This window comes from Mesoplodon mirus, assembly GCF_964341445.2.
Source record: "Mesoplodon mirus genome assembly, chromosome: 1".
NCBI lineage: Eukaryota > Metazoa > Chordata > Mammalia > Artiodactyla > Ziphiidae > Mesoplodon > Mesoplodon mirus.
In genome coordinates this window covers 129,587,651-129,596,712 of record NC_138976.1, presented here as the reverse complement: position 1 = coordinate 129,596,712, position 9,062 = coordinate 129,587,651, and positions in this window count along the sequence as shown.

Genomic DNA, 9,062 nt, shown 5'->3' with positions numbered 1-9,062 from the left:
CCATAGTTTTCGAAACAGCATAATTTCACGCTTCTCAATGATTAATCTGTTGTATTACACAACCTTGGAGTATTTAGCTTTATCAATGACATGTCCTTGAAAAATGTTTTAGAGATCCTACCAGTCTTTGAAAACATCCTTGTGCCTTGTTTCAGTTCCAGTTTTATGTATATTTTCTGCCTTGCACCCGATTATTCCTTCATCTGATGGATGGCCTTGGGAATCTAATTCTGGTATTGATGGTTTTGGCTTATTGTCTCCCCTTGTAGCTGCTTTCTTCATTATTGTGTAAATTTAGATGATGAGCTCATGTTTAGCTAAACAGCTGACCTTGTAAGAGGCTTAGGTGTGAACGCTCGTAAGTTTCAGCAGAAAGTCGGCAAAGATTTATTTGTGTCCCTCCAATGAGTGGCCCGCAAGGACCCCGTTTTCTACAAGTGTTGGTCCAATACTCCCTCTAGATGCAGGGGACTCAGACAGGGCTGCTTTGCGGCCCCCGATCTTGGGCAGGGGCAGTGGGCGGCCTGTGGCCCGGGTAGGAGCCTCTCCGCGTGTGTCCCAGGGACCCATCTGCCTGCGAACTTTGGTCACCTGGCAGGAAGCTACGATGCCCAGACCTATGCTTAGCTGTGCAGCACTGTATACTGCACGGACACATTCCACACACACTTCAAGTAAGAGGGCGGCCTGAGTGGAAAGAAGAGAGTTTGGGCAGCTGTGCAGACAAAGAAGGCGCCCTTTGGCCTGGGCCTAAAAGCTTGTGACAATCCACTGGGCCTGCCGGGTTCTGAGGGCCCTGCCCTGGGCCCCCTGCTCCCCTGCCCTTTGTTCAGTCACAGCAGAGATGGCCACACCCACTCCCTCAGTGAGGGCTGTGTTCCAACCTCCCTCAGCCCCGCCCCCTCTCCGCAGGTTACCATGGACTACAGAGGCTGCATTCTGAGGCCAGGGCGTTCCGACGATGCCAAGGGCAGACATGATGACCTTAAATGATTTCCTCTTGTGTCAGCGTTGGTAAACTTTAGGAGCTAGGAAATGGTCCACGTTACAGAAATGTTCAAATTTACTGGCATTTCATATATTCTCTGCTCTAACATTGTCCTGACTCTTTCTGTATATTCTTTACTTATGTTTTGGTTTTCCTTAATCAAAGTGTGTCTTTTAAATCTTTTCAAAGAAAATTCTTTGGAATTACTAAATCACCTGAATTTTATATGTTTTCTGTTGTATTAAGTTCTGCACATATCTTTATTTATCTTTTCTCTATGTTCTCAGGGTTTATTGTTTTCATCTTTAGATGTCAATTAAAACACTTGTTTATTCATTTTAATAAATGTTTTTACTTATAAAGATTTGAACTTTTGAAGATTCCAGCTTACTTGTACGTGTCTAAGGGTCAGGTCCTCTCCATTGTTGCTGGCCTAAGGCTTAGTTCACCATACAGCAATGTATATATTGACCTATTTTCCCCTCGACTTTTTGTGATTCCCTACATCTCACCTTTCTTTGCAGACAAGCCATTTGAAATACCCTTAACTTGTTTCACATCCAATAAGTCTTTGAAATAATGTGTATTTTTTAGAGAAATCTTCTTATATAATTAGGCAGAAAATCTGACCTGCCATAGTTTTCAAAACAGCATAATTTCACTCTTCTCAATGATTAATCTGTTGTATTACACAACCTTGGAGTATTTAGCTTTATCAATGACATGTCCTTGAAAAATGTTTTAGAGATCCTACCAGTCTTTGAAAACATCATTGTGCCTTGTTTCAGTTCCAGTTTTATGTATATTTTCTGCCTTGCACCCGATTATTCCTACATCTGATGGATGGCCTTGGGAATCTAATTCTGGTATTGATGGTTTTGGCTGATTGTCTCCCCTTGTAGCTGCTTTCTTCATTATTGTGTAAATTTAGATCATGAGCTCATGTTTAGCTAAACAGCTGACCTTGTAAGAGGCTTAGGTGTGAACGCTCGTAAGTTTCAGCAGAAAGTCGGCAAAGATTTATTTGTGTCCCTCCAATGAGTGGCCCGCAAGGACCCCGTTTTCTACAAGTGTTGGTCCAATACTCCCTCTAGAGGCAGGGGACTCAGACAGGGCTGCTTTGCGGCCCCCGATCTGGGGCAGGGGCAGTGGGCGCCCTGTGGCCCGGGCAGGAGCCTCTCCACGTGTGTCCCAGGGACCCATCTGTCTGCGAACTTAGGTCACCTGGCAGGAAGCTACGATACCCAGACGTATGCTTAGCTGTGCAGCGCGGTATACTGCACGGACACGTTCCACACACACTTCAAGTAAGAGGGCGGCCTGAGTGGAAAGGTGAGAGTTTGGGCAGCTGTGCAGACAAAGAAGGCGCCCTTTGGCCTGGGCCTAAAAGCTTGTGACACTCCACTGGGCCTGCCGGGCTCTGAGGGCCCTGCCCTGGGCCCCCTGCTCCCCTGCCCTTTGTTCAGTCACAGCAGAGATGGCCACACACACTCCCTCAGTGAGGGCATGTTCCAACCTCCCTCAGCCCCGTCCCCTCTCTGCAGGTTACCGTGGACTACAGAGGCTGCATTCTGAGGCCAGGGCGTTCCGAGAATGCCAAGGGCAGACATGATGACCTTAAATGATTTCCTCTTGTGTCAGTGTTGGTAAACTTTAGGAGCTAGGAAATGGTCCACTTTACAGAAATGTTCAAATTTACTGGCATTTCATATATTCTCTGCTCTAACATTGTCCTGACTCTTTCTGTATATTCTTTACTTATATTTTGGTTTTCCTTAATCAAATTGTGTCTTTTAATTCTTTTCAAAGAAGATTCTTTGGACTTACTAAATCACCTGAATTTTATACGTTTTCTGTTGTATTAAGTTCTGCTCATATCTTTATTTATCTTTTTTCTATGTTCTCAGGGTTTATTGTTTTCATCTTCTGATGTCAATTAAAACACTTGGTTATTCGTTTTAATAAATCTTTTTACTTATAAAGATTTGAACTTTTGAAGATTCCAGCTTACTTGTACGTGTCTAAGGGTCAGGTCCTCTCCATTGTTGCTGGCCTAAGGCTTAGTTCACCATACAGCAATGTATATATTGACCTATTTTCCCCTCGACTTTCTGTGATTCCCTACATCTCACCTTTCTTTGCAGACAAGCCATTTGAAATACCCTTAACTTATTTCACAGCCAATAAGTCGTTGAAATAATGTGTATTGTTTAGAGAAATCTTCTTATATAATTAGGCAGAAAATCTGACCTGCTATAGTTTTCAAAACAGCATAATTTCACTCTTCTCAATGATTAATCTGTTGTATTACACCACCTTGGAGTATTTAGCTTTATCAATGACATGTCCTTGAAAAATGTTTTAGAGATCCTACCAGTCTTTGAAAACATCCTTGTGCCTTATTTCAGTTCCAGTTTTATGTATACTTTCTGCCTTGCACCCGATAATTCCTACATCTGATGGATGGCCTTGGGAATCTAATTCTGGTATTGATGGTTTTGGCTGATTGTCTCCCCTTGTAGCTGCTTTCTTCAATATTGTGTAAATTTAGATCATGAGCTCATGTTTAGCTAAACAGCTGACCTTGTAAGAGGCTTAGGTGTGAACGCTCGTAAGTTTCAGCAGAAAGTCGGCAAAGATTTATTTGTGTCCCTCCAATGAGTGGCCCGCAAGGACCCCGTTTTCTACAAGTGTTGGTCCAATACTCCCTCTAGAGGCAGGGGACTCAGACAGGGCTACTTTGCGGCCCCCGATCTGGGGCAGGGGCAGTGGGCGGCCTGTGACCCGGGCAGGAGCCCCTCCGCGTGTGTCCCAGGGACCCATCTGCCTGCAAACTTCGGTCACCTGGAAGGAAGCTACGATGCCCAGAACTATGCTTAGCTGTGCAGCGCGGTGTACTGTGCGGACACGTTCCACACACACTTCAAGTAAGAGGGTGGCCTGAGTGGAAAGGTGAGAGTTTGGGCAGCTGTGCAGACAAAGAAGGCGTCCTTTGGCCTGGGCCTAAAAACTTGTGACACTCCACTGGGCCTGCCGGGCTCTGAGGGCCCTGCCCTGGGCCCCCTGCTCCCCTGCCCTTTGTTCAGTCACAGCAGAGATGGCCACACCCACTCCCTCAGTGAGGGCAGTGTTCCAACCTCCCTCAGCCCCGCCCCCTCTCCGCAGGTTACCATGGACTACAGAGGCTGCATTCTGAGGCCAGGGCGTTCCGAGAATGCCAAGGGCAGACATGATGACCTTAAATGATTTCCTCTTGTGTCAGTGTTGGTAAACTTTAGGAGCTAGGAAATGGTCCACTTTACAGAAATGTTCAAATTTACTGGCATTTCATATATTCTCTGCTCTAACATTGTCCTGACCCTTTCTGTATATTCTTTACTTATGTTTTGGTTTTCCTTAATCAAAGTGTGTCCTTTAAATCTTTTCAAAGAAAATTCTTTGGACTTACTAAATCACCTGAATTTTATATGTTTTCTCTTGTATTAAGTTCTGCTCATATCTTTATTTATCTTTTTTCTATGTTCTCAGGGTTTATTGTTTTCATCTTCTGATGTCAATTAAAACACTTGGTTATTCATTTTAATAAATCTTTTTACTTATAAAGATTTGAACTTTTGAAGATTCCAGCTTACTTGTACGTGTCTAAGGGTCAGGTCTTCTTCATTGTTGCTGGCCTAAGGCTTAGTTCACCATACAGCAATGTATATATTGACCTATTTTCCCCTCGACTTTTTGTGATTCCCTACATCTCACCTTTCTTTGCAGACAAGCCATTTGAAATAACCTTAACTTATTTCACAGCCAATAAGTCTTTGAAATAATGTGTATTTTTTAGAGAAATCTTCTTATATAATTAGGCAGAAAATCTGACCTGCCATAGATTTCAAAACAGCATAATTTCACTCTTCTCAATGATTAATCTGTTGTATTACACAACCTTGGAGTATTTAGCTTTATCAATGACATGTCCTTGAAAAATGTTTTAGAGATCCTACCAGTCTTTGAAAACATCCTTGTGCCTTGTTTCAGTTCCAGTTTTATGTATATTTTCTGCCTTGCACCCGATTATTCCTACATCTGATGGATCGCCTTGGGAATCTAATTCTGGTATTGATTGTTTTGGCTGATTGTCTCCACTTGTAGCTGCTTTCTTCATTATTGTGTAAATTTAGATCATGAGCTCATGTTTAGCTAAACAGCTGACCTTGTAAGAGGCTTAGGTGTGAACGCTCGTAAGTTTCAGCAGAAAGTCCGCAAAGATTTATTTGTGTCCCTCCAATGAGTGGCCCGCAAGGACCCCGTTTTCTACAAGTGTTGGTCCAATACTCCTTCTAGAGGCAGGGGACTCAGACAGGGCTGCTTTGCGGCCCCCGATCTGGGGCAGGGGCAGTTGGCGGCCTGTGGCCCGGGCAGGAGCCTCTCCACGTGTGTCCCAGGGACCCATCTGCCTGCGAACTTCGGTCACCTGGCAGGAAGCTACGATGCCCAGACCTATGCTTAGCTGTGCAGCGCGGTATACTGCACGGACACGTTCCACACACACTTCAAGTAAGAAGGCGGCCTGAGTGGAAAGGTGAGAGTTTGGGCAGCTGTGCAGACACAGAAGGCACCCTTTGGCCTGGGCCTAAAAGCTTGTGACACTCCACTGGGCCTGCCGGGCTCTGAGGGCCCTGCCCTGGGCCCCCTGCTCCCCTGCCCTTTGTTCAGTCACAGCAGAGATGGCCACTCCCACTCCCTCAGTGAGGGCAGTGTTCCAACCTCCTTCAGCCCCGCCCCCTCTCTGCAGGTTACCATGGACTACAGAGGCTGCATTCTGAGGCCAGGGCGTTCCGAGAATGCCAAGGGCAGACATGATGACCTTAAATGATTTCCTCTTGTGTCAGTGTTGGTAAACTTTAGGAGCTAGGAAATGGTCCACTTGACAGAAATGTTCAAATTTACTGGCATTTCCTATATTCTCTGCTCTAACATTGTCCTGACTCTTTCTGTATATTCTTTACTTATGTTTTGGTTTTCCTTAATCAAAGTGTGTCTTTTAAATCTTTTCAAAGAAGATTCTTTGGACTTACTAAATCACCTGAATTTTATACGTTTTCTGTTGTATTAAATTCTGCTCATATCTTTATTTATCTTTTCTCTATGTTCTCAGGGTTTATTGTTTTCATCTTCTGATGTCAATTAAAACACTTGGTTATTCATTTTAATAAATCTTTTTACTTATAAAGATTTGAACTTTTGAAGATTCCAGCTTACTTGTACGTGTCTAAGGGTCAGGTCCTCTCCATTGTTGCTGGCCTAAGGCTTAGTTCACCATACAACAGTGTATATATTGACCTATTTTCCACTCGACTTTCTGTGATTCCCTACATCTCACCTTTTTTGCAGACAAGCCATTTGAAATACCCTTAACTTATTTCACAGCCAGTAAGTCTTTGAAATAATGTGTATTTTTTAGAGAAATCTTCTTATATAATTAGGCAGAAAATCTGACCTGGCATAGTTTTCAAAACAGCATAATTTCACTCTTCTCAATGATTAATCTGTTGTATTACACAACCTTGGAGTATTTAGCTTTATCAATGAAAGTCCTTGAAAAATGTTTTAGAGATCCTACCAGTCTTTGAAAACATCCTTGTGCCTTGTTTCAGTTCCAGTTTTATGTATATTTTCTGCCTTGCACCCGATTATTACTTCATCTGATGGATGGCCTTGCGAATCTAATTCTGGTATTGATGGTTTTGGCTGATTGTCTCCCCTTGTAGCTGCTTTCTTCATTATTGTGTAAATTTAGATCATGAGCTCATGTTTAGCTAAACAGCTGACCTTGTAAGAGGCTTAGGTGTGAACGCTCATAAGTTTCAGCAGAAAGTCGGCAAAGATTTATTTGTGTCCCTCCAATGAGTGGCCTGCAAGGACCCCGTTTTCTACAAGTGTTGGTCCAATACTCCCTCTAGAGGCAGGGGACTCAGACAGGGCTGCTTTGAGGACACCGATCTGGGGCAGGGGCAGTGGGCGGCCTGTGGCCCGGGCAGGAGCCTCTCCGCGTGTGTCCCAGGGACCCATCTGCCTGCAAACTTCGGTCACCTGGCAGGAAGCTACGATGCCCAGACCTATGCTTAGCTGTGCAGCGCGGTATACTGCACGGACACGTTCCACACACACTTCAAGTAAGAGGGCGGCCTGAGTGGAAAGATGAGAGTTTGGGCAGCTGTGCAGACAAAGAAGGCGCCCTTTAGCCTGGGCCTAAAAGCTTGTGACAATCCACTGGGCCTGCCGGGCTCTGAGGGCCCTGCCCTGGGCCCCCTGCTCCCCTGCCCTTTATTCAGTCACAGCAGAGATGGCCACACCCACTCCCTCAGTGAGGGCAGTGTTCCAACCTCCCTCAGCCCCGCCCCCTCTCCGCAGGTTACCATGGACTACAGAGGCTGCATTCTGAGGCCAGGGCGTTCTGAGAATGCCAAGGGCAGACATGATGACCTTAAATGATTTCCTCTTGTGTCAGTGTTGGTAAACTTTAGGAGCTAGGAAATGGTCCACTTGACAGAAATGTTCAAATTTACTGGCATTTCATATATTCTCTGCTCTAACATTGTCCTGACTCTTTCTGTATATTCTTTACTTATGTTTTGGTTTTCCTTAATCAAAGTGTGTCTTTTAAATCTTTTCAAAGAAAATTCTTTGGACTTACTAAATCACCTGAATTTTATACGTTTTCTGTTGTATTAAGTTCTGCTCATATCTTTATTTATCTTTTCTCTATGTTCTCAGGGTTTATTGTTTTCATCTTCTGATGTCAATTAAAACACTAGGTTATTCATTTTAATAAATCTTTTTACTTATAAAGATTTGAACTTTTGAAAATTCCAGCTTACTTGTACGTGTCTAAGGGTCAGGTCCTCTCCATTGTTGCTGGCCTAAGGCTTAGTTCACCATACAGCAATGTATATATTGACCTATATTCCCCTCGACTTTCTGTGATTCCCTACATCTCACCTTTCTTTGCAGACAAGCCATTTGAAATACCCTTAACTTATTTCACAGCCAATAAGTCTTTGAAATAATGTGTATTTTTTAGAGAAATCTTCTTATATAATTAGGCAGAAAATCTGACCTGCCATAGTTTTCAAAACAGCATAATTTCACTCTTCTCAATGATTAATCTGTTGTATTACACAACCTTGGAGTATTTAGCTTTATCAATGACATGTCCTTGAAAAAAGTTTTAGAGATCCTACCAGTCTTTGAAAACATCCTTGTGCCTTGTTTCAGTTCCAGTTTTATGTATATTTTCTGCCTTGCACACGATTATTCCTACATCTGATGGATGGCCTTGGGAATCTAATTCTGGTATTGATGGTTTTGGCTGATTGTCTCCCCTTGTAGCTGCTTTCTTCATTATTGTGTAAATTTAGATCATGAGCTCATGTTTAGCTAAACAGCTGACCTTGTAAGAGGCTTAGGTGTGAACGCTCGTAAGTTTCAGCAGAAAGTCGGCAAAGATTTATTTGTGTCCCTCCAATGAGTGGCCCGCAAGGACCGCGTTTTCTACAAGTGTTGGTCCAATACTCCCTCTAGAGGCAGGGGACTCAGACAGGGCCGCTTTGCGGCCCCCGATCTGGGGCAGGGGCAGTGGGCGGCCTGTGACCCAGGCTGGAGCCTCTCCGCGTGTGTCCCAGGGACCCATCTGCCTGCGAACCTCGGTCACCTGGCAGGAAGCTACGATGCCCAAACCTATGCTTAGCTGTGCAGCGTGGTGTACTGCGCGGACACGTTCAACACACACTTCAAGTAAGAGGGCGGCCTGAGTGGAAAGGTGAGAGTTTGGGAAGCTGTGCAGACAAAGAAGGCGCCCTTTGGCCTGGGCCTAAAAGCTTGTGACACTCCACTGGGCCTGCCGGGCTCTGAGGGCCCTGCCCTGGGCCCCCTGCTCCCCTGCCCTTTGTTCAGTCACAGCAGAGATGGCCACACCCACTCCCTCAGTGAGGGCAGTGTTCCAACCTCCCTCAGCCCCGCCCCCTCTCCGCAGGTTACCATGGACTACAGAGGCTGCATTCTGAGGCCAGGGCGTTCCGAG